We start from the raw sequence: 27627 nt of genomic DNA on the forward strand, positions 1-27627 counted from the left end.
AGAAAGGTTTTAAACAATATTATGAATTAATTTCATGTCTTCTCGTGACCGAAAAAAATAACGAGTTATTGATGAAAAATCATGAATCTCGACCAACCAGAACGTCACCATTCCCTAAAGTGAATGTTGTGAATTTTAATAATAATTGTGGTCGAGGTCGTGACCGTGGCAGAGGAAGAAGTAATTATTATTTTCGTAATGGTTGTTTTAATCATTTAAATTTCAAAAGAACCTCACAAAATAATGATCACAAAGGAAAAGCTCCACAAGATAAGAGTTAAAAAAGTGTTGAAAATAAATGTTTTCGGTGTGGAATGACTGGGCATTGGTCACGTACCTGTCGTGCGTCAAAACACTTAGTTGACCTCTATCAAGCCTCTCTGAAGGAAAAAGGAAAAAATGTGGAAGCAAATTTTACATACCAGAATAATGATATATTTGACCCATCCCATATGACAAATTTTGATGTAGCAAACTGATGACGAAAAATTAATTACCAAGTCGTCAAGGACTTGATGAGTAAAATTAGGTGAACGCAATATGCGATGCATGCCTTAAGTATGCGTTCAATATCATGCGTCGGTGGTCATGCATTGGAGTGAACTATGTGTTAACGAATGTATGCGATGACCATGCGTTCCTGTCACAAGTTTTCTTGCGTTCACGCAAAGTATAACGCGAACGCAAGGTTCTCGGTGATCTGAGGTTGAACTCAGGGACTTATAGCTAGACGTATGCGGTAATGTGTATGTGGCGGTTGAATAAAAGAATGATGAGGAGTTTTATGCTACAACTACTTCTACTCCTAACTAACAAACAATGCAATGAGAAGTATGAATGAGAGATAGAGACACGACAACTGTTGACGCGTAGTAAATGGATGGAAAACAGATAAAACATGAGGATGTCTTCATCGCAACCCTTAAGATTGACCGCAAGGGCAACCTCAGCCAACGCAAGCTATGCGATCATGCTACACACACTTGAGCTTATTTCTAGGACGTATACTATATGTATGCAAAAAGGTTAGGATGACCGCATACAGCCACCATATCTTACTTCTTGGACGCATGCAATATCCTCTCCATAGGGTGCATACGTTGTGTGATAGCAAACGGAGCTTATTCATAAGTTCTCCATTCTTGCTTATACATTCCAATCCGCTCTCTCGAGTCTTAGATTTGGATTTTAGACTACTCTTCCAAGTATGCCTAAATGATGAATGACGCGCTCATAAGACAAGGTAACCGCATGAACTTGGCTGACGTAAGATTATTCCTATCTCTAGTGAATACATGCTTACACTGCTTAATGCGACCAACCACACCCTCCTGGCAGTTAGTTGTTGCTGACTTTACTCATAGACAAACGTTACATCCGCCTATAGACAAACGTTGCGACAGCTTCACACTAAACAAATAAGGTTTTCTCACACACTCGCACAACGCACACCTTCCGATGGTTTGCTACATGCTTCATATCTCTAATCCACATGACTAAGTATGCGATACTCAAGAAATCTCACTAAGTGATGCATTGAAAGTTAAGGATGCTAAGTAAAGAAAGATGGAGATGGAATCGAAGGAAACATAGAAATACATTGAACACACAATGTATTAATTCCTTAATCCAAAATGTAATACAATACAATATAAGAAAAGAAGAGAAAATGAAAAGACCAGCTGGAAGCAATGTCTTGCTCCTAGCGGATGTGTGTTAAGGCTGCCGGTGGTGCCATGGATGAGCGGTGGAGCTGACTCTCTCGAGATCTAACTCCGACAAAGGCTCCGATTGTCACTCGGAATGAATGAAGGAGATGAAGAACTTTCAAACTTTCTTCTAACGCATTTTTCTGGATCACAAGGATAAGCCCGAAGGCCGAAACTTGGATGATTTGAATTTCTGCTCAACGGCTTCTATTTATAGAGCTTGATCGCCGACAACATTAATGGACTGCTCTGATTCTGACATTCACAGCGCGTTAGTCATTTTCTAAATCTCTTCTGCTAACGGCGTGGTAGGTGAAATGTCAACATCATCTTTTGGTTTTCCCGAGATATACGTTGATGCGTTCATTCCACCAACCTTGCGTTCATCCCACTATTATGGTTATCATGTAGCCACAATCATGCAGTGACCGCATTCGCTTAATACCGCAACTTCTACACGATGACCGCAATCACTTGACGAACGCAAATCCTATGCAATGGACGCATGTGGTTGATCACCGCAACACCCATGCGTTGATCGTATGCGTTCGCCTTTGCGATGGAGAGTTTTTCCGCATGCGGTAGTCTGGCTCTTGCTCCCAGGGAATGTGTGTCAAAGTTGCCGGTGGTGCCATGGATGGACGGTAGAGCTGACTCTCTCAAGATCTAACTCCGACGAAGGCTCCGGTCGTCACTCAGAATGGATGAAGGAGATGAAGAACTCTTAAGCTTTCTTCTAACGCGTTTGTCTGGATCATAAGGATCCGCCCGAAGGTCGAAACTTGGATTATTTGAATTTCTGCTCAACGGCTGCTATTTATAGAACTTGATCGCCGACAGCATTAATGGACTGCTCTGATTTTGACATTCGCGGCGCGTCAATCCTTTTTTGAATCTCTTCTGCTAACTGCGTGGTAGGTGAAATGTCAACATCATCTTTTGGTTTTCCCGAGATATGTATTAATGCGTTCATTCCACTATTATGGTTATTGTGTAGCTACAATCGTGCAATCGTGCAGTGACCGCATTCGCTTAATACTGCAACTTCTACACGATGACTACAATCTCTTGACGATCGCAACTCCTATGCGATGGACGCATGCGGTTGATCACCGCAACACCCATTGATCGTATGCGTTCGCCTTTGCGATGGAGAGTTTCTCCGCATGCGGTTGTTTATGCGGTAGCTCGGCTTCCCTGTTTGTGTCCACTTCCTACGTTAGCTACAAAAATAGGCAATTGAACGCATAATAACGCATAAAAATGGGTTAGCCGAGATTCTCAATGTTGAACGCCGCAAACTCATTTTCTCATGAATTCCTAACATAATTACCGCATATTCTGCTTAACAGCCTTCATAATTCTAAATAAAAGGCCGATGACATGCATTTCTGCATGTCATCATGAACTTATTTGAATCTCCTAAAGAGAAGATTGGCGCAGTTGATGGAATATCAAGTATTTCTTTTGATTTTGAGAATATCTAGACTTAATGTTGTTGTTTTCTTTTATCTATCCACATGTTTTTTTAGTAACTTTTGTATATTTTAAGTGTTGTTTTTCTTATTGTAATTATTTTCTTTTTGTGAAGAAACATGGATTATTTTCATATGTTGGAGGTTTAAAAAATGAGCAAAGAAGATCTATGTTTGGCAAACAGTGCAACTACACACACAATACTTACAAATAAAAAATACTTTTCAAAATTGACATTGTTGAAAGCAAAAGTAAATAAAATATTAGGTTCTGCAAACATGATCGAAAGTTTTGAAAAAGCAAATATTATTTTTCCTAGAGGAACAAAATTTATAATTTTCAATGTATTATTCTCTAGTCAATCAAAGAGAAATCTTCTAAGTTTTAAAAATATGCGTTGCAATGATTATCATATTGAGACTGATAGTAAGAATTGAAGGAACTCTCATAAAAAAGAACCCATGAGTGGAAGCATGATCGATCCAAATCCATTGTGATAGAATTAACAGCATTCATAAACTTACAAACAAGTTATGCATATTAGAACAAATTACGACATGCTTTAGAAATTAAATACAAAAGAAACGAGAGACATACCTTTGAAGAACTCTTCTTTCACTGATCTCTCGCTCTCGTGAAGACTTGAACAGTAATCTCTCGCTCTCACATAGATCGCCTACCCAATCGTCTAGTAGTCACGAACAATCTTCTCCACGAACAAGTAACCTCTTAGACACCACCACTTGGTAACCTTGGTATTCTCGGAGTGAGAATCTAGGAGGTATGAGCTCTGTTGGATTTGGTAGAGAGTTGGAGGAAGGCAACGATCGAACCAAACAACCAAGCAAGTGGGAGAGTGAACTGTTTATCATATAGACTTTGTGTGCTTGATCGTTTAGTAAATTATTCTAGGTACACGATCGTTTAGAAAAATAGGATTGATCGTTTACACGATCGTTTAGTGAATCCCGCTTGCCACGCATTCGTTTAGTAAAATGCTTTACACGATCGTTTAGGTTCTCGCTTAGAAGGCTATCTATAGTCTCTAGTTAGCTAAATAATTGGTAATGCTTTTAATGAAGCGATTCCTTACAAAATGAAAGCATTTTTCATTTTATTCTTCAGTTATGAAAACTAAATAAAACCTCCCACTTTTATGCACGATTAAAGGAGAAACCACTCACAATTATCATATAATTGTTTTAATTATAAATAAATATAATAATTAATTTATCATATTATATTTATAACCTATAGTTTTAATATCACATCATATGTAACATTTAAACCATAGTCTTTTTCTCCTGTATTCAATATAAATCATATTTATATCAAATTCCTCCAATTAATGTATCTCATACATCAAGTCAACTATATCACATATAATTGAATCAGTTTAATTATATCATATATAATCAAACTTCTTCTTATCAATTTGAACACTTCAAACTGACGCAAAACTGATTCTCAACTTAAATCCATTGAGCTACCAAGAGGACCTTATGGACCTGTAGCTTGAAGCTCCAACGATATGTGAATAGCAGACTAAACTCTTTAATCATGAGATCCACCATCCGTTAACTATCGGGCACTCCACTAAAGACTGACAGTTGTACTCTTCTAACTACATATATATTTCTATGTCCATTAGATATAACCAGTCAACAGTATGGTAACCCTTCACAGATCGCTCGTAAGTACAGCCGAGTCAATTTACTGTTTTACCCTTGTAATTACATTTAACTTATTAAGTACCACTGGTCCCTCTAATGAACAATACACCATAGTCCTACTATTAGTGTACATCTCTCAGGCCATGAGAAGGTGTGTGGCGCCACATCATTCAAGTCCCAAAATCAGCCCTTAAGGGAGCAATCTATCTACTTACTCCTACTTTGGGGAATGAGTGAATTCCATCTTGTGTAGCTGAGTTCCCAACTCCCCAATCAGACGAACCCCCAAAGTGGTAGGTTTGAGTTGATAATCTAGCCACTCGCACCCATGCAAATCAAAAGATCGCTCTCATAGGTAGGAGTTCCAAACTCACTCAAGATTAAGGTCATGTTACCTATGGTCATCCTAGTGAAATGAAAGTATATGTCATGAACGGTGTTATATAATGAGACTAAACACTTCGTGGTCTGATCTTATACAAACTCCTTTGTATAGGATACCCCCGCTCGCATGTCTCCATATGAATGATCAGGATCAGACCAGCTATAGCACGTCACAACACTTGTAACTATCTACAAAGCGAGTCGTATCCATAGTGTCAGCAGGATAAGGTTTCTCTCTTATATCCATATACTGCAGACCATTTAGGTTATCACTTAAGGCATGATCCACTTGTATGTCTCCACATACATGCTTAAGTTACAACGACAACCAGGGATCTTAGTTTATTGGTTTGTGGTAAATGCAGATAAAATATCTCATATTTCATAGACAACAATGAAGAAAATATCACATATTATTACGTCACAAGTGTTTGTTCATACAGATGTTTACAAACTACAGGACCTTACAAGAGTTTAGGGCATCAACCCCAACAAGAATAATGTATAATATCTATATATTATCTCTACTATCTCAAATTAAAAACGTATATTGGAAAAATCATCTACTTAATCTTCTGGATTGTATTATACTTGTATACAAGTAATTGAAACATATGTAACAATGAACCTAACGTTCATAAATTCAGACATATTTATAATTTGACATGACCGATTAGGTCATCCAAGATCTATAATGATGAGGAGAATTATTGAGAATTCAAATGAACAACCATTAAAAAACTAGAAGATTCTTCAATTTAATGAATTATCATGCGATGCTTGCTCTCAAGAAAAATTAATAATTAGACCATCACTAGCTAAAGTGGGGACTAAATCACCTGCATTTTTAGAATGAATTCATGGTGATATATGTGGACCTATTAACCCACCAAGTGAACCATTTAGATATTTTATGGTATTAATAGATGCATCCAGTAGATGGTCACACGTGTGCTTATTATCAAGTCGAAACTTTTTATTTGCAAGATTATTTGCTCAAATAATTAAGTCAAGAGCACTATTTTCTAGTTATATAATTAAGACCATTCGTCTTGATAATACTGGTGAATTTACATCCCAAGCTTTTGATAATTATTGTATGTCAATTGGGATTAGTGTTGAACATCCTATAACTCATGTTCATACACAAAATGGTTTAGCAGGATCATTTATAAAACGTTTCAATTGCATGACCATTACTTATGAAAGCTAAGTTTCATTCATCTGTATGGGGACATGCTATTTTACATGCAGCGTCACTTATACACATTAGGCTAGTAGCTTATCATAAATACTCGTCATTACAATTAACTTATGGTCATGAGGCAAATATTTTCTATCTAAGAATTTTTTTAGTATGCAGTATATGTTTCAATTACTCCACTACAACGCATTAAGATGAGTCCTCAAAGGAGGTTAGGAATATATGTTGAATATGATTCCCCATCAATCATTAAATATCTTGAACCCCTGACGGGTGATGTATTTACTGCATAATTTGCTGATTGTCATTTTAATTAGACAAATTTTCTAATATTAGGGGGAGGAATTAAGAAATTGGAAAAAGAAATTATATGGAGTGCATCGTTATTGTCTCATTTAGATCCCTGTACAGATCAATATAAACTTGAAGCTCAGAAAATAATTCACTTGCAAAATATAGCAAATCAATTACCAAATGCATTTATAGATGCAATGAAAGTAACTAAGTCACATATACCAGTTGCAAATGTTCCATAAAAAATTAATATCCCAACACAACAAGTTGTCACTAATGAATCTGGAATACGCCAGAAACGTGGTAGACCAATGGGTTCCAAAGATAAAAATCCTCGAAAATGAAAAATAACTAATAGTAAAAAAGAGTCGGTTGAGGATGTTAATATCCATGAAGAAATCCTTGACATGAATAGTGAGGAAGGTGAAATACCTAAAGATAATTATTAGATTTCAATAAACTATGTCATGACAGGAAAAAAATGAAATTAAACTAATGTAATTATTGACAATATTTTTGCGTATAATGTTGCTCTAATATTATATCTGAAAAATGTCAACATAGAAAAGATTGGCTTCAGTGGAAAAAAGCAATCGAGTCAGAATTAAACTCACTTACAAAACGACAAGTTTTTGGACCAGTAGTCCAAACAGTAGAAGGTGTCAAACTTGTGGGATACAAATGGGTATTTGTGAGAGAAAGAAATGAAAATAGTGAAAAACCTTGTATTGATTATGAGGAGACATATTCTCCAATAGTGAATGCAATTACACTAAGATATTTAATTGACTTAGACTATATATGAAAGTCTGGATATGCATCTTATGGATGTAGTCACAAAATACTTATATGGATCTCTTGATAATGATATCTATATGAGAATCCTAGAAGAATTTAAGGTATCTGAAACATACACATCAAATTCCCAAGAATGGTGTTCAATAAAATTGTAGAGATCACTATATGGATTGAAACAATCAGGACGGATGTGGTACAATCGCCTGAGTGGATATTCATTTAAAGAAAGATATCAAAATAATCAAATATGTCCGTGTATTTTTATAAAGAAATCACATTAAAATTTGCTATTATAACTGTATATGTTGATAACTTGAATATAATTGGAACTCCTGAAGAGCTTTCAAAGGCAATAGAATATCTTAAGAAAAACAAAATTTTGCCTTGGTTTGCAAATTGAGCATTTAGCCGATGGAATATTTATTCATCAGTCAACTTATACAAAAAAAAAATTGAAAAGCTTTTATATGGACAAAACACATCTATTAAATATTCCAATGGAAGTCCGTTCATTAAGTGTAAAGAAAGATATATTTCGAGTTTGAGAAGATAATGAAAAACCTTCTTGGTCCTGAAGTACCATATCTTAGTGCAAATGATGCACTTATGTATCTTGCTAATCATACAAGACCAGATATTGCATTTTCAGTAAATTTATTAGCTAGATATAGTTTTTATCCTACAAAAAGATATTATAATGGAATTAAGCATATACTCTGTTATCTGCGAAGAACAATCAATATGGGTTTGTTTTATTGAAATAAATCAAAATTTGATCTAGTTGGTTATGTAGATTATGGATATTTATTTGATCCACACAAAGCTCGATTTCAAACAAGTTATCTATTCACATGTGGAGGAATAGCTATATCATGGCGATCGGTGAAACAGACCATAAGCCCACTTCCTTAAATCATGCTAAAATTCTTGCAATTCACAAGGTCAATGACTCAGTACATTTGTGAAACGTGTAGCTTGTCTTCTAATAAAAATCTTCTAGCAATATTATATGAAAACAACACAGCTTGCATAACCAAAATCAAAAAAAGATATATTAAAGGAGATAAAATAAAGTATATTTCATCGAAACTTTTTTACATTCATGATCTTGAAAAAAATGACATCACTGTACAACAAATTTATTCGAAAGATAACTTGACAGACTTATTTACAAAGACATTACCAACCACAACTTTTGAAAAATTGGTGGACAACATTGGAATGCGGCGACTCAGAGATATTAAGTGATGTTTTCATGAGGGGAGTAAATATATAGTATTCTTTTAGGAGTATGTATTATATGAAATATGTACTTTTTTCCTTAATAAGGCATATTTCATATATATATATATATATATATATAGGCATCTAAAGGAGAGTATTGTAGTCATTTTTCATGTTGTCCACGTGACTTGTAATAATTCATGTTTGGTGTCCATGTAAATCTACATTCTACAATTATGCACATAGGTGAGAATTAAAAAAATCATATATTTCCTATTTCCATAAAATCATATTTTCTATTTCTATTATTCGTATTTCCGTAAAATTATAATTTTAGTTATTTATAAGTTTAGTTATATTTTATTTTCTCCATATATGTTGTACTCCATTGTGTTTCTTATTTCACAACATAAATAATGATCAAATAGTGCAAATAGATAGACGACACCCTTTAGAAGAAATTGATACACTTCAGTTAAATTGCAATTTTTTCCCTTTTCGGTATTAAAATTTAAAAATGTGAAAAAGATTTTAAATTTTAAGTTTTTATGTCCAAACAAAATTTTCAAATTTAAATTTAATAAATACTTTAACTTATTCAACTTTTTGTAAATCCTAATCACATTAGACAGGATTGTTTTAGATTAAATTATAAATTTGGCTCCTATAAACTTAATTTGGGGGCAAGTAATTTAACCATAAGAGTATCTATAAGGTTAACTTTTGAATGAATTCCTTGAACAAGATACTCTAAATATATTTTGCTTTTGAAAGAATACGAAGAACGTAATACAGTTAAAAGATAAGTAACAAAATCTACACAAAGCAGCCACTAGAAGCTATCAATATAATTTTCAATCCTACTCCGATGCCGATGTCCTGATGAAGCCATTAGGAACCCAACAGCCACTGTAAACATGAACATGGTGATGACTAGTAACACGTATGTTTTCCTTGACGATTTGTGGTACTCTCCAAACAGAACAATTCCCCAGAACATGCTCACGAGTGGAAGCGCCTGAAACAACCACCGGATCCGAGATTGAAACAACAGGGAGCTATCAATATGGAGTTAACATGGGGCTGGATCCAATCACAAATCACAAAGAGGTGAAAAAAATGACCTGCACAGAAGCTGACGCTGCATATCCAGCTGCTTGACCGCCCATGAACTCCAGGCCATTGCCAAGCCCGCACAAGAATCCAGCCAACAAGGCCCATCCTCTACCATTCCAGTCATTCAGATATGCCTTTAATGTTGACTTGGGCAAATTAAGCATAGGGTGGTAAAGGAAGACAACATTGAGAATAACAGCTATGAAAAAACAAGAGACCGAGAGGTAGAAAAATGCAGTATAGACGGTCAAATGTGGGACGCCTTCCTTTAGAGTGTGCCATTGATCGTTTGTGGCCAAATTGAATGCTGGTGAGGAGAGAAATGGAAACACCAGAAAAGAAAGTAAAGCACAGTCCAATTAGTGTGCTCTTACCAAAAACCTGCAAGTATGTGCCATTTATAACCACTTAGTACGTGTAAGAATAAAAGAGAAAGTGAAGCAATGGCCCAACAGCCCAACTTTATTTGCTTTTGCTTTGCTATGCAACATCATCCAATAATAAATACAACACATTTAGGATTGTTAAATACTTGGGCCACGAAATACTTGAGGAATGTGGATCTTATAATAATAAATGCAATGATATTTTGTATTACAGACCTTGATGGATCTTCTATTTTCAAGTTGAACAAGAAAGTCAGCAGTCCCAGCCTTTGCCTTTCGTGAAGAGTAAGCAGCACTTTCCAGGTCCGTTGATTTAACTATACATGTCAAAATTTACAACAAAAATGTTCAACAGTTAAATCACTTGCAAAGGATGAACGGACAGATGGTAATAGATCATAGCTCTAGAAGATTTACCCATATTTAAAATTAGAGAGATTTTGGTTTCCCTGTCAAAAATGGATTTGGAAGTTAATATTGGAACATGACTTCAGTGGTATTCAAAAGAATTATTTTGTGAAAACACCAAATGCATATAATTCACCCACGAATCGAATAAATGCAATCACAAATTTGGATCCAAGTGGCTACCCAGGAAAACTATGAGATTATGAACAACTTCATAACATCAACTAAACAAGAAAATGTCTTCCGAATTAGCACATTCATACAAAAAGAGAACATACTTTGACTCTTCAAAATCGGCAGACAAACTTTTCAACTTTACTTCGTTATCAGCCATGTTGGAAGAGTGAACAACAGAGCCAAGAAATGCAGCAATCAAGAAGCAAGCAACCCCAGGGAAAAGGATCTCGGCTTTATTAATCTTGTCATCAAGAAAGTAGTTCACAGTCGTGCCTTTAACCAAAGAAAAAAAGGTGAATCATTTGTTATTTTACCAAAAAAAGCCCTAGGCTCCGTTTGGTAACTATTTGGTTTTTTTATTTTTGTTTTATTAAAAAAAAAAAAAAAACTTGAAAAAGCCTATTTCCTCTCAAGTTCTTACAATAGTTTTCATCTTTCTTAAATAAAAGAGTTGAACTATTAATCATATTCCAAAAACAAAAACAGATTTCCAAAAACTACTTTTTTAAGTTTTCAAAATTTGGCTTGATTTTTCAAAACATTGGTAGAAAATAGATAACAAGGCAAGAAATTTAGAGGTGGAAGGGGTATTTATAGGCTTAATTTTCAAAAACTACAAACCAAAAACCAAATGATTACTTAACGAGCCCTAAACAACTTCATATGCATGTTGAGTAACAAAACAATAACTGATAGGTTAACTTCTTTCACTAGAATGGAACAGAGATAGAGACCTATAACTACCACTATGCTACAAGCAATCACTTTTGTCACAGATAAACCAACAAATGCCCAAGCATACTGCGCTAATAGATTTCCGATACTCAGTGCCACGCCACCAGCCATTGCAAACATAACAGAAGGTACATTATCCTGAATAAAATAATTTTGAAGATTAGATACCTTTTACAACAAGATTTAACAAGAATGCATTACTCATTACCATAAAACCTACAGGCAAATTGTTAATCACACCTAACAACATAACTGGTGATCGCAATATAGAGAGATTGAAAGGAACATCTTAATCCTACAGAAAAAGTTAAATATTTAAAGCTTCATACAATAACATGACGTTCAACCAAAATGAAAGACTATCATTTACAAGGAATGCATCCAATTTTAGTTTATACAAGAAGATAGTGATTATCATGGCTACAAATTATACTTGGCCCATATAATTTCAGCATTGCTTTACAACTTTAATTGTAAAAAGCCCTTCACATTCGTTTTACAAACAACATCAAGTAAATGGACATCTTTTCTTCCTTCAGTACGCATCATTTCTATCACAGGTAGTTCTAGAAATTATGTGGTAACATCTCAAACCAGAAGATCCTAAGGCAAAAGAACAGATGACATATGAATGGACGTGTCTTATAAGACTAAATGAAACCAACCCAATGAAGTTGAATGAAATTTCAAGAGTAGGTAAATGAAAGCAACCTGAAAAAGCTGTTGGATAAAATTTGGACTACCTTGAGAGCTCTTTCCAATCTCACCAAGTGTTAAAGCAAAAACTACAGCAGCTAAAAAATTTGTTATAGAAAAATCAAGGTAAGTATGCTGAGGAAGACGCCCCCGCCGTTCGAGAAGTGTCAAGAGTGCAGGGAAGGTTCCCAGAAAGAAGAGCGAAAACATCATACATGCTATAGCACCCGGTTTACTCTCCACCATATACATGTTTCAACTTACAAGAATATTGATCCACTCTGATAAAATGATGAGTAAATGATGAAACGCAAAAGAAATTCTGCAGAGAATGGTGATATTGATCAGTATCATTGTTTTCCTTCGATGAGAAAACATGTAAGATCAAGCAAAAACAATGACTACAACGAGAATTATACCAAATAGTAGAGGGGGAAATCCAAGACCGATGAAATTTAAGTTATTTGTAATCTGGGTTTCAATTTCAGCAAATGTAGAAACAATATAACAGAATCCCCGATAAAGATAATGTATAGGAACCTTATTGAATCAAATCGCTGGAGTCTGAAGATTCTGAACTCGAGTGGACGAGATGGAAAAAGCAATAGAATAGAGAATTTCGGAAAGATCAAGACCATTTCCAAGTTCAAGGTTCCAAACAGAGAAAATCTAAGCCCATTTAGTCAGAAATGGCTAAAGAAAGAAACTGAACCAACAAATCGGAGAAAACTAAAGCCTCACAGTCTAGTAAGCCAAGAAATTCGAAAGATGAACACGGTCGCTTTAAGCATCTAAATACTCGAAGTCAAAACCCCAAAGAGTTTGGTGGGAATAGAATCAGAAATTTATGGCCCCTTTTGGTACCAATTCCCATTTCTATTTTATATGCAGCTTTAAGAAATGATTTCAAATTATTAATTTGAACTTCAAAGAAATAAGTTTAAGTTAAAAAGTGGGAGATTTTCGAAAATAGAAAAATAAGAAAAAGGGTAAAATTTAATCATCTTTTCCCTTTTCCTTCTCCTTCTTCTTCAGTCCAATCTCGGTCTCTCTTTAATCCATATACTTTCTTCTTCTTCAGTTTGATCTTGGTCTCTCTCTAACCTACGCATTCTAACATCCAGCAGCCACTACACTAATGTCTAATCATCGATCAATCGCCGTTTGGGTCTACATCACAGATCTGGTTACCTGATTCACTCTCTCTCTTCCTCTAACTCTTAGATCTGTGCAGCCAATTCCCGTCGCCACTATCTTGTCACGGCCAACACTAGAGTTCGCTAGATTTTTTTCCATTAGGGTTAAGATTTTAGGTGTTTTGGGTTAATTTTGTTTGGCTCTTAAACACCCATTAAGTTTTTGTGTTAAAACTGATCTACCCATGAAGTTGGAATCTAGATTTGAGTTTTGCTGCTTTTAAATAGTTGTGATAGATATTGTTATCAATATCTATCAAGATAGATGCTGATAGAGTCTATCAGCGTCTATTAGTGATAGAAATTTATACAAGTTTATCATAGGCTTCTATTCAGTGTTATCAGTGAAGAAACTGATAGAATTCTATCAGTGATTAAAACTGATACAATACTAACAATGATAGAAACTTATACAAGTCTATCACTGATAGACGCTGATAGAAGTCTATCAATGTCTATTAGTGATAGAAATTGATAGAAGTGTATCATTGATAGTGGCTGATAGAAATCTATCTGTGTCTATCATGTTGGGTTGTATGTCCTAAAACTCGCAATTTGTAAACATTAAACATATTCTATTTGCAATATAAGATGTTATTGAGGTTTATGCAGTAAAATTGTTATTGAATATGTGAATTGCACTTGCTAAAGCCTAAATCCAATGAACTAACGAACTCTGGCTATAACATGAATACTTGAAATTTATGTAGAGACATAAAAGTGGATCAAGTTTGAGTATATAGTCAAAACGATCTATAAGTATAGGATAAAGTTGGGTACCTTATCCTGGGGATACTATGGATGCAACCTACTTTGTATATGATACAAATGACGTGATCCCGAAATCGTTCATGTAGAGACATGCAAGTGGAGGCATCCTATGCAAAAGATGTTTGCATAAGACCGGACCACGAAATATTTACTTATTTAAAACGTCGTTTACTGTTAAAATTTATTATTTCATTTCGATGACCTGAGGTAACTCGATCTTAATCTTGAGTTAATTATGAACTAATGTTTATTCAGGATTATCCTTTAATATGCATGGGTGAGAGTGGCTCAATATCGCCACTCAATAAGCCTCCCATTTTAAGGGTAAGACCAGGTAGATAGCTAGGGACATAATCTTGCAAGATGTAATAACTCCTACCCGATTTCAAGTTAGCAAATAGATTGTTCCCTTAAGTACTGACTTCTAGTCTTAAACAATGGGTCCCACCCTCTCTATGACTAAGAGAGACTCGGTCTATTGGTAGGACCATAAACCAATTGTTCATTAATGGATCAGTGGAGACTTAAGGAGCAAGATGTATTACAGGGATAAAACGGTAATTTTGTTCCAACTGTAAATATAAATAACCTGTGAATGATCGACTTACTAATCATGATTTAGTTAAATCAAGTGGACAAAAATATATCCAGTGAGGAGAGTGTAGCTACTAGACTTTAGTGGAGTGTCCCGGTAGTTAACGAATGTTGGTTAATTTGGTTGAAAGAGTTTAGCCAATTAATCTCGGATCGTTAGAGGTAGGTCCATTAGGTCCCCCTACAAGCACATATCGGACTAAACCTTAGAATAGTGTGACGGGTGAGTTGGAAGTGTTCATATTCAAATTAGGGAATGATAAAGAAAGAGTTTGAGATATTTAAATAAGATTTAAATATCAAAACTATGAATAAAAATTCATTGAATTAGTGTTGGATTTAATAATTGAATATTAAATTAAACTAATTAAATTATTTAATATTAATTTAATTTAAAATTAATTTTGAATTAAATAGAATTAATCAAAGTTGGTCAAAGTCAAATGTTGACTTCACCAAGATTTGAATGTCAAAGATCAAAAGTTGTATTCACTAAGTGAGAAATTTCAAAATTAGTTTTGAATTAATTTTGAATTAAAATTGTATTTAATTAAAATTTGAGTAAAGTCAAATGTTGACTTCAAAAATAGTCAAAAGTCAAAATATTGACTTCACTTAGTGGAAAGATCCAAAAATGATTTTTAGTGGAAAAATCTAAGTTGATTTTTAGTGGAAAAATTCAACTTTTCCTGAATTAGTGAGTAATTCATTTAACGAAATTGTTTCGATTTTAATTTGAATTATTACAATGAAGGAATTTATATGGAAATTAGGACCATTATGACCTTGTAAATTATTAGTTTAATATTTCCGAATTTTGGATTTTATTTATTAAAATAGTATCCGTTGGTTGATTTTAAATTTGGTAAACAATAATTTATTTAATGCATTTAACATGGTTTAATGGTTATGGTTGCACACATACTTCATGTGAGGCAAAGAATTCATATACGTATCAAATACCGATATTTTGAAATACTTCCTAGATACATATCTGATACACGATTTTACATATCTATTTTTACGTTTATATTTTTTAAAGAAAAAAGATAAGTAATTTATTTAATCTTTTCCAACTAAAACTAGACAATCTATTTAAAAAACTCACTACTCAAATACAAAACTAAAAGAGAAAAGAAAAATAATAAATAAAATACCAAACCCTAGAATATCATCTAATCTTCATCTTTACATTTGAGTCCCCACGAAATTCTCTCAAATATCACCCACTTAAATATCTTCAACAATTTAACGAAAAAGTTTTTCGTTTATCTTCATACTTCTCTCTCTAATATTCTTCTTCTCTGATCAATACAAGTCACTTTTTTATTGCATTTTATTGACTATTTTACTTCAAGTCTTAGATGTTGTTTTTTATATTGTATTTTAGTGTGAGAATTGTATTTTGTACTATTTTCATCGACTTGTATGCTAAATTTATCTATATCCTAAATTTTTATTAAGAAAAAAAAAACGTATCAGTATCCTAGTCTTTAGAAATTGGCATATCACCTATCCAATCATATTCGTATTTGTATCTTTGTCTATACTTCATGGTTATCTCCTTAATTGTAGGGATTCTTTGTATTCTATTTCTAACAAAATTAGAACCTCCATTCTTCACACACTCCACAGAAACGACCACCGATTGGAAACTATCATCGACCGGCTATCGGAAATTAGAACCTCCCTCCATTTTCGATTGGAAACTTCACGTCCGACCGACACACTTCACGGAAATTTCAATTCACCTCATTTGCTGAATCTTCACATCCAGATTCACTTCATTTGTTGTGTTAGTCCACTATTTTCAACTTTTTAATTTATTTATCTTTATTTTTTTATCTCATTTTTTCATAAGAAGTGATGAATGGTTGCCGATGTTGCATATGTTGATACGTTATCTGATTCATCGCATCTGTTATGTCAATTTCTTGACATGTTGTTTAAATAGTTCTTCATATTTTTTATGCAGATTCTGTAACTATTGACTGCATATTGAGATGGGTAAGTTAAAACATGTTATTTTATGTTGATTAATATTATGTACCTATTCTGTATTTGGCTATGTTTAAGTATATTTTGTTGATTAATACATTTTACTACAAAGTATATGAGTTTTTACAATATATACTTAGCTATATCTTTAATATTTTTCTGTGCACATATAATATGCTAAAGTATATATAACCTGTGACAAGGAAAACATATATAAGTATGTATAATATATTCTTAGGTGTATCATTAATAATCTGATTCACATAGGTTATCTGATTAAATATTTTTTGGAATATATAAGAAACAAGACTGTTCTAGTTGTATATGACGCTTATTTCAATGAGATGGACAATTTCGTCAATTACAAATTAGTTGAAATAGTTTTGAATTCTGAAATGTCTTTTGTTGTATTGGACAAAATAGGTAGTATAAGTAATTTTGATAACCTTGAAATTTATGCTTACATTGGATCGAAAGATTTTATGAAGAAGGATTTGGTTCTTACGAATGACAATGTTGTTAGATGGTTGTTTCACATCATTTCTACTTGTATTGAAAAATATTGTTCGCTAATTATTTATTATACAAGTAATATATTATTAGTCATTAGTAATAGACATCCTACTGAAGATTATTTAAGCCATTATTACTAATATGACCTAATCTACCATGCCAAAGTTTTGTATCATCTAAAGTTGAATTTGTAATAACATTAGATTCTTCATTAGGTACAGTTGTTTCCTTTAAAACATACAAGTCATTCTTCAATTTTGCAATTAATTTCACTGAAGTGTCTTTTCTCACAATTAGAATACTCTTTTCAGATCTATAATGGAAACCAACTTTACCTAGAGTATCTAAGGATATGAAATTTCTTCTTAAGCCACGAACATATTTAACAAAAAACAAAATTTTAAAAGTACCATCATATAATTCTAGTTTAATAGATTTAGTACCCTTAATTTCTCATTGCTCATCATTTCCCATAGTAATTTTACCCTTGACATGTTCTTGAAGATCAATAAACAAGTGTTTATGATGTGATATGTGATATGTGTATCTAGAATCCATAATCCATTCATCAATATCACAAGATTCACTAATTATTAAAACTTCAGCAGATTCATATCCTTCATGAACATTAATAGTGGCTCTGTTTTCTTTTCTAACTAGGAGCTTTCCTTTTTTTTCAAAACAGGGCATTCAAATCTAGTATGTCCTTCTTTAATTACATGAAACTTTGGATTTTTAGTTCCTTTTCTGATTTTACTTAGGATTGTTCTTATTTTGTTTACTGTTTTGAGATTTAGAATTTTTACCTTTAGCAATTAGAGCTTCAGAATCATTCTTCTCAACTTTTAGTTCAAGTTCTTTAGATCCAAGAGAATTCAACACAATATCAAGTGTCAAAGCATTTCTACCATATTTAATTGTAGATTTAACCTCTTTATATTTATCAGGAAGTGACTGCTTGATTTTCCCATCTAATTTTTCTCCTGTATTATTGAGATCTAAAAAAAATTTCTCAAATTCATCAATGTTTTCCTCAAGAGTTTTAGACCAATCTATCTTAAATCCAAACAACTTTTCTTTCAAATATATCTATTTGTAAGCGATTTAGACATGTAAAACTTATCAAGTTTGGTCCATATATCAGACACATTCTCAATGCTACTAACATGTCTCAAAACATTATCAGCAAGATGTAAAATAATGGTATTATATGCTATTTAATGCATTTCAGATTTCTCAGCATCAATCATGGTAGTAGAAAACTTACTTAGATCATCAAGAGCTCTAACTACCTTTTATTGAACTCACAACGCCTTCGTTTTCCTTTTCCAAAGCCAAAAATCTTCTCTTCCATCAAATTTGTCCAGTCTGAACTTAGCAAACATATACAATTTAAAAAGAGGAACCAATGAAAAAAAAATTTAGAATCCCCCTTCGACAACTCTGATACCAATTGAAGAACAAATTAGTAACCAAATGGTAAATCCAAATTAAAGTAAAATGAAAATAAAGAAACAAGAGGATGAGAGAAGAGATTAATACAAATCTTTTATAGTGGTTCGACCGAAGTCTACATCCAGTGTGAAAATCAGAGGTAGAAATCTTTATTAAAAGCAACAATACAAAAAGATCAGCAAAGAGATGGACATCAAAACGAACTCATGAAGAAGAAAAGCACATAACCCTTAAAAGCTCTCAGTCCTAATTTTTCTCTACATAACAGCTTAAGAAATACAAGCTATTGCAACCTTTTAGAATTATGAAGGTTGATGAGCAAAATATGCATTAATATTGTTAAGGATTTATGTGGAATAATGAGCTTGCGTCGATCAGCACTAGAAATTCCTGTTAACCTCTTATCATACATTATATTACGTCAGAATGCCTATTTTGTAGTTATCGCAGGAGTCGACCAAATGCGTTAATCTCAATGAAGAAAAGTTGGTCGCATGCACTATCGCAACTACAGTGATAACCATGACAAAAGAATGATCACAAAAAGTGGGTGGAATGCGTTGATCCTTCATGAGAAACGAATATGAATGCATGCCTCGGGATTTCTGAAATCGTACAGTAGATATTCTGACGCGCTTCCTGATTATTGACCATGATGCAGTGTTGACATTCTCATCTACCGCATTAGTGATGGTGGCTAATCAGAGCGGGACTACCAATATTGTCGACATTTGAACTCTATAAATAGAGCTTGGGAGCCCAAATTCAAAACATTCGGGATTTCTACTTTGGGGCAGATTCCTGTGATCACAGACGAGAGCATGAGTAAGAAATTCTTTAAGAGTTCTTCACTTCCACAACTTCCTCCGATTGACGACCAGAGCTTCGCTAGAGATAAAGCTCAAAAGAAACTACTCCACCACTCATCCATTCTACCATCGGCAACCTTTACGCACATCTGATGGAAGCACGAGATTGCTACTCTAGCCTTCCACCTCTCTTCTCAACTCTACATTGTATTACATTTTGGCTTAAGACATTAATACATTTTGTATTCAATGCATCTCTTTAGTTTCTTCAACACCATTTATATCATCTTCTTCTTCTTTATTATATTTTACTTTCATCGCAATGAGTTAAATGTAGATTGCAAGAGTTATCGCATACTCAATCATGTGGTATAGAGATATGATGCATGTAGCAAACCACCGAGAGGTGTGCATTGCGCGAGTATTGTGAGTCAATCCTCTTTGCTTAGTGCGAGGCTATCGCAATGTTTGTCTATGAGATGAGTAGCTTAACCAACTGTCCAAGAGGTAAGTAGCGAAACTTGATAAGCAAAGTAAACAATGTTCCTAGAGATATGAATAATTTTATGCTCAATGCAACAATGCATTATAGAGATATAAGCATGTGGCTGACCACCGAGAGGTGTGCATTGCGTTAGTGTGGCGAGCTGGGATTACCCTTGTGACCAACTTAATGACACGGTGAAAATTTTCTCTCTCAACCCTACTTCTCCATGAATCTCATTACGCGTTAATAGTTGTCGCATCTCTACCGACTCTCATAGTCAAACTTCAATTGTTGAGTCCGTTTAGCTAGGAGTAGGAGTAGCGCATAGTTAATCAACTTCTTTCTTTTTATTTTTTATTCCCCGCCTCAAACGCATTACTTTTCAAACATCACTTAGTTGCAAGTCCCCATGTTTGACCTCGGGTCATCTCGAGAAACTTACGATCTCATTATACTTGGTGAGAGAGCAAGAAAACTTGTGACAGGACGCATGGTCATCACATACACGATTAACACATAATGCATATTCTTCATATTAACACATGACCATCAACGCATGACAATCAACGCATATCAACAGAATATAAACACATCCTTAACAAGTTTTTGGCGTTGTTGTCGGGGACTTGGCATCTAATAGTTTGTTTAAGTTTTGTGTTTTCGCAGGCACTCTTTTGATCTTAGGCGTGTTGTAGCTTATGCGACCAAGTTGTAAACGATATTTGAGTGAATGTGATGTGCCCAAATTCGTATTGACCCTGAGATTGAAAGACTATTTGTAGCATGAGCTAGAAGCAGTCTTAGGAGCATGGTAACCACCATGCGGCCAATGAATGCTGGAAGCTCTCGTGGTCGAGACAATGAGTCCTTGACTTAAGCAGGCGAGTTCGATCCCCTGCATGGAAGAGTCCTTGCAGTGACTTCACTCCAACTTATCCAGGGACGTCTTCTACTCTATCTTTACTTTGCTTTCCTAGTTAACTTCTTTAGTTTATCTATTTGATTATTGTCGTTTTGGATTTGTGGCTGCTTTTCTTGGATGTGGTGCTGTGATCGCTCCTTTTTGGTGTGATAATAATTTCCTCTTGGTGTGTTGTTTCGAAAGAAGAATTTCTCTCCCTCATTCAACACATGACTATTTCTTCAGCATAAATTCTAATTATTGACGCAATTGACACTCTGATCGCATCTTTCTTTTCTTGTTATCTTTTATAGGTTATTCTTTTGAAATTCTCTTTTGCATGTTTTCCTTCTTTTGCGTTGTTAAATTAGCATCCATGACAATAATTATGTACATTCATTAAACCCGCTAACTAAACGCTCGTATGGCTCACTTCGCTTTAATAGCTTCTTCAAAGTTTTACAATTTTAAGTTTTATTATGTGCAAACCTCTGCTCAAACCTTTTTTACCGCATCTTGGAATGATTTTGTCTTTAGCTTTTTGGCAAGGACCCTGCCACTCTCTAAATTTGGGGGTGGGAGCAATCCGAGCAGATGCGATCAATATAAACATTGTGATAATCCTTTAAAACATTTTTTTTAAAAAAAGATTATAATAAAAACTCCGTTGTCAATGCAAAGGGGAAACCCAAGCTGATAAAAATTAAGTTGTGAAAGGTACCTACCCATAGTTGTATACTTCACATGACACCCGTGCAGGTAAGTCAAAACGAAAGTAGGTGACCAGAATTAATGCATAATAATAACTTCTCTATCTAGTGCAAACTAAATTTAGCTAAGATAAGAGTTGAGTTGAATATGGCACGCAACCGAAGTTGGATACTCGCATAACACCTGTAAGGGCAAGCCAAAACAAAGAGCGTAACTGGGTTTAACGCCTCAATCTAATAATGAGTTGCAAAGCTTTGAATCGTTTTGAATGATCGCATGGTAAAAAGCTAAGAGCAAAGTTGTCTGCAATGAGTAAAAAGTTTTGAGCGGAGGCTTGCCAGAATTAAAACTTAAAAAATATTTCTTAGAAAAAATGGCTAAGTTTGAGGAGAGTGATGCTACCCAGGTTAAAAGTGCAAGTGAATTATATTCTGAGAAGATGGTCAAACGCAAAGGACGAGTTAGAAGGCAAGTTTTGAGTTTCCTTAGTATAAGGCATGCTTGTGGACAAGCATGATTCTAAATTTGGGAGTGTGATAGCTTGTATAAATGCAAGCTATTGCAGCCTTTTACTTAGAATTATAAGGGTTGATGAGCAAAATATGCTTTAATATTGCTAAGGATTCATGTGGAATAATGAGCTTGCGTCGATCAACACTGAAAATTCCTGCTAACCCCTTATCATGCGTTATCTTGCGTCAAAATGTCATTTTCTAGTTATCGCAAGAGTTGATCGAATGCGCTAATCCCAATGAAGAAAAGTTGGTCGTATGCCCCGCAACTACAATGATAACCATGATAGAAGAATGATCGCAAAGAGTGGGTGGAATGCATTGATCCTTCATGAGAAACGAATAGGAACACATGCCTCAAGATTTCTGAAATCGTACAACAGATATTCTGACGCGCATCCTAATTGTTGACCATGATGCAGCGTTGACATTCTCATCTACTGCATTAGTGATGGTGGCTAATCAGAGCGGGACTACCAATATTGTCGACGTTTGAACTCTATAAATAGAGCTTGGGAGCCCAAATTCAAAATATCTGGGATTTTTGCTTTGGGGCAGATTCCTGTGATCACAGACGAGAGCATGAGCAAGAAATTCTTTGAGAGTTCTTCACTTCCACAACTTCCTCCTATTGACGACCGGAGCTTTGCTAGAGATAGAGCTCGAGAGAGACTACTTCACCACTCATCCATTCTACCATCGGCAACCTTGACACATATCTGATAGAAGCACGAGATTGCTACATCTAGCCTTCCACCTCTCTTCTCAACTCTACATTGTATTACATTTTGGCTTAAGAAATTAATGCATTTTGTATTCAATGCATCTCTTTAGTTTCTTTAACATCATTTACATCATCTTCTTCTTCTTTATCATCTTTACTTTCATTTCAATGAGTTAAGTGTAGATCGCAAGAGTTATACTCAATCATGCGGTATAAAGATATGATGCATGTAGCAAACCATCAAGAGGTGTGTGTTGCGCGAGTATTGTGAGTCAATCCTCTTTGTTTAGTGCGAGGCTATCGCAATGCTTGTCTATGAGATGAGTAGCTATAACCATCTATCCGAGAGGGTAAGTAGTGGAACTCGCTAAGCAAAGTAAGCAATGTTCCTAGAGATGGGAATAATCTTATGCTCAACGCAACCATGCGTTATAAAGCTATAAGCATGTGACCGACCACCGAGAGGTGTGCAATGCATTAGTGTGACGAGTTGGGATTACCCTTGCAACCAACTTAGTGACTCGGTGAAAATTTTCTCCCTCAACCTTACTTTTCCATCCATCTCATTATGCGTTAATAGTTGTCACATCTCTACCAACTCTCATAGTCAAACTTTGATTGTTCAATCTGTTTAGCTAGGAGTAGGAGTAGCACATAGTTAATCACCTTCTTTCTTTTTATTTTTTATTCCCTGCCTCAAACGCATTATTTTTCAAACATCACTTAGTTACAAGTCTCCGTGTTTGACCTTGGATCATCCTGAGAAACTTGTTATCTCGTTATACTTGACGAGAGAGCAAGAAAACTTGTGACAAGACACATGGTCATCGCATACGTGATTATCACATAATGCATATTCTTCATATTAACGCATGACCATATGACAATCAACGCATATCAACAGAACATAAACACATCCTCAACACATATCTATGGAATGCTCATCCCAAAGCTCTCTATTTGTAGAGCTATTAAAATAGGTTTTCACTCAATAACCCTAATGAGCCAAATAAACAAAAGCCCATGAAGCTCAACCAAGGTAAGTAATACCATGGTTAAAAGAAGCCCAGTTAAAATAAAATCTATCGTAAATAAGAAGCTTAATTCTAAGGGCTGGCTAGATAAACAACAAAATTTAAATTTTCATTTGGATAAATAGCAAAGAATTTTTAAAATTGTAAAAATAGCAAAACAGATTATAAAATTAGAAAATAATGATTAACAATTGTCAAAACTACCCCATGTGAAATTTTAAAGGTGTGAAAGTTTCAAAACCGTTTGAAAACAACAAATACACTCTATCTAAACAATTATCACACACTAAACAATGCATTCTGATAAAGTGTCTAATCCATAAGTACAAGAAGGAATCGAAACTTGAAAATCAACGATTTCAGTGTTGCCTTCAGGAGGTTGGGAAGAATGACCAATGTCTGCTAATTCATTATTCAATACAGTGTATTTCCAGTGTTTGAGGTAATAGGTGAGACATGGTCAACCACTACACATAAATCAATTTGGGGGGACTCAGTTAAAATTGACATCAACCACAAAATATCTTTATCTTCAACCATCCTAATAAGATTCGAATTGGCAAAACCAATTCGGTACATTGTCAAATGAGATATAGTTAACTCACCGAATGGAAAACGTTTACTTTGGATATATTTCAAAAAATTTTGTAACCATGAATTTGATGGAATATGCACCTCAAAATTTTAAAATCATAGTAGTGAGAATTCTCATCTCATCGACCATCAGAGAGGAGTCTAATCCGTTGTAAAGCCATAGCAAAACAGTAGTTGTTAAAGAAATCACAACAAAACCTAAGTTGATGAACACTTTATGTGAGTAACAAAAGTTATGGCTATTTTTGTATGAAGTGATATTTTTTTTTATCCAAATCATTAAAATAATAGCAAAAATAGTATATAAAACTAATTTATTAAGAATATAAGGATGTACAACTAATTTATTAAGAATATATGAAAACAATTCCAGGATTTGAATAATATTGAATATGTATAAAGTAATGAAAACCATTCACAGATTTGAATAAAATGTATGGATAAAATAAAATTTAATAATATATGAATATTTAAAATATAAATTTGTTATAAAAATCTAAATATTTAATTAAGGTGAGATTAATTCGAAAAGTGGTTAAACATAATCTAAAATAATAAGAAAATATGGAGATTATGTCAACTACATCAGCAAAATTAGAAGGGCAATTGTTGTTAAAGAATATCAAACAATTATCCTGTATACATAACTTGACCATGTTTTTTATTCTACAATTATTTGTAGTTTCAGAATATCTTTATCTTCAACAATATACGAATTGGCAGAATCAATCCGGTACAATATCAAATGAAATATAGTTAACCAGGAAAAATTTTACCTTGAATATATTCCACATATTGTTGGAACGATGAATTTGATGGAATATGCACCTTAAAATTTCGAAAATCATGGTAGTGAGAATTCTCATCCCATCGACCATCAAAGAGGAGTCTAATCCGTTGTAAAGTCATAGCAAAAGCAGTAGTTTATTAAAGAAACTAAAAAAAAAAAAAAACTTAAATGGATGAAAGTGTGACTAACAAAAGTTATAGTCATTTTTTTATAAAATGATATTTCTTTTTTTCCAAATCGTTAAAATAATAGCAAAAACAGTATATAAAACTAATTTATTAAGAATATGAGAATGTACAGCTAATTTAATTTATTAAGAATGTATATATAAAATAATGAAAAACCATTCAAAGATTTGAATAAAATATATGGATAAAATAAAAGTTAATAATATATGGATATTTAAAATATAATTTGGTAGAAAAATCTAATATTTAATTAAGGTGAGATTAATTCGAGAAGTGGTTAAATAGAATCTAAAATAATAATAAAATACGGAGACTATATTAGCTACAGGAGCAAAATTAGGGGAACAGTTAGTTCTCGAAGAATATCAACAATTATTCCGTTATATAAGGAATTTAGGAATTTGTGGTCATGTGTATGTCACGTGAGTTGACATAAATCTTATTCCTAGTGTTGCCATTTTTCAGAACGAAACCTTAAATTGTGTCATACGCTCCAATTTCCCCTAATTCTAATAGTTCACCGAAATGGTAGCTTTTCAAAATTGTTTTTATCTGATCCAAACTATGCAAATTAAACAATAATTTTTATGATTTTGGTGAACCTAAATTTTGAATTCAAAATATTAAAATGCTCATATTAGAAAAAGATAAAATAATAATAATAATAACAAATATAATATTTCAGGTTATAAATTCAATTATTTTTATTAAATTAAAATATGTATTATATAATACATATAATATAAGATGTTACAAAATAATGGTTATACTGTTTTGCCCTTGTAATTACATCTAATCCCTCTACAAATATTACCAAATCCCTCTCGTGCTAAGAGAGGGTGTGGCCACATTGTTCAAGCCCCAAAATTATCCGCAATTTATTTACTTACCTCGATATCAGGGGATGAGTGATTTGACATATTAAGTGGCGATTTGACCACCCTCACTCATGCAAATATTTGACCCCCCTCCAAATCAAAGGACCAGACTGCCTAAGGACCAGACTACCTTCATAGGCAGGCACTCAGAATTCAGGTCATGTCATAGGCAGGCACTTAGAATTCATACTATTGACGGTGTTATATAATGAGACTAGTCATTTCGTGGTTCAGTCTTATACAAACTTAGGATACCTCCGCTCACATGTCTCCACTTGTAGCAATCCATAATGTTACCAGGATAAGGTACCCAGCCTTATCCATCATTTAGTTATCATTTAAACATGATCCACCTATATGTCTCTACCTACATATTTAAATTACATAAAATAACCTAGGATCTTAGTTTATTGGATTGAGTAAATGTTCATAAAATAACAATTATTTTATTTATAACAATTTGTTTATACAATGTTTACAAACTATGAGAATACAGGAAAATGATGATGTTATAAATGCGACCATCGATGAGCATAACAAAAGTGGTATACAAGGATGTGGAAGCATCATCAGCCACTGCAACGAATTGAATAGGTCAATAAAGTTATGGTGCAAATCAAATTTTTGAAACACAGGGAAAGAGTTGATAGTGGCTAGTTTTGTCAAAAATCTCTATCCCCTTGCCTATGTTTGATTCAAGATGAGGCTAGTTTATTCATATATATTACGAAATCAACAATTAAAGAATACAAAAGAATGTAAAGAATAGAAAATCGACACACAAGAATATGTTGTTCACTAACAATGTGTTAACAATGTGTTAGCTACGTCCACTGAATAGAGGAAGATCAATGTTTTATTAGAGAAAATGTTTTTTGAATAAAAAATGACAACACTAGATTTAGACAGTGCACTTCTCTAAACTTTAGGATCATAATTGTAAATAATTAAATATGTTGAATACACTCTATTGTTTATCAAAGTCTAGCACCTGCTCAGTTGGATTCTGTCAACTTGAAGTTATAATTATCACGAGGTAGAGTCCTCTTCCTAAGGGTGATCTTCCTCCCTTTTGATCTCTATTCTCTTAAACTTCTCATCACCTTCCTTTATCTTCTATTTGGCTAGTCTTCATATTGTAAAAATCTATAGTATTTGAACATATTGTAAGTCTTTCATATGCAGTATTCGA

The 27627-nt window shown here is 33.8% G+C and overlaps 1 pseudogene across 1 annotated transcript; it reads right to left on the reverse strand.

The window, feature by feature from the left end:
- Positions 1–9453: 9453 nt before the first annotated feature.
- On the reverse strand, positions 9454–13095 carry LOC120080836 (ureide permease 1-like; annotated as a pseudogene). Its single transcript, XR_016530450.1, has 8 exons — positions 12700–13095; positions 12296–12602; positions 11584–11722; positions 10951–11122; positions 10682–10713; positions 10481–10581; positions 9887–10259; positions 9454–9780 (listed from the first exon to the last, which is right to left on the reverse strand). The product of XR_016530450.1 is annotated as an ureide permease 1-like (transcript).
- Between the last annotated feature and the right edge of the window lie 14532 nt (positions 13096–27627).

The sequence above is a fragment of the Benincasa hispida genome, chromosome 7, assembly GCF_027475165.1.
Source record: "Benincasa hispida cultivar pf3 chromosome 7, pf3_genome.v1.1, whole genome shotgun sequence".
Taxonomy (NCBI): Eukaryota; Viridiplantae; Streptophyta; class Magnoliopsida; order Cucurbitales; family Cucurbitaceae; genus Benincasa; species Benincasa hispida.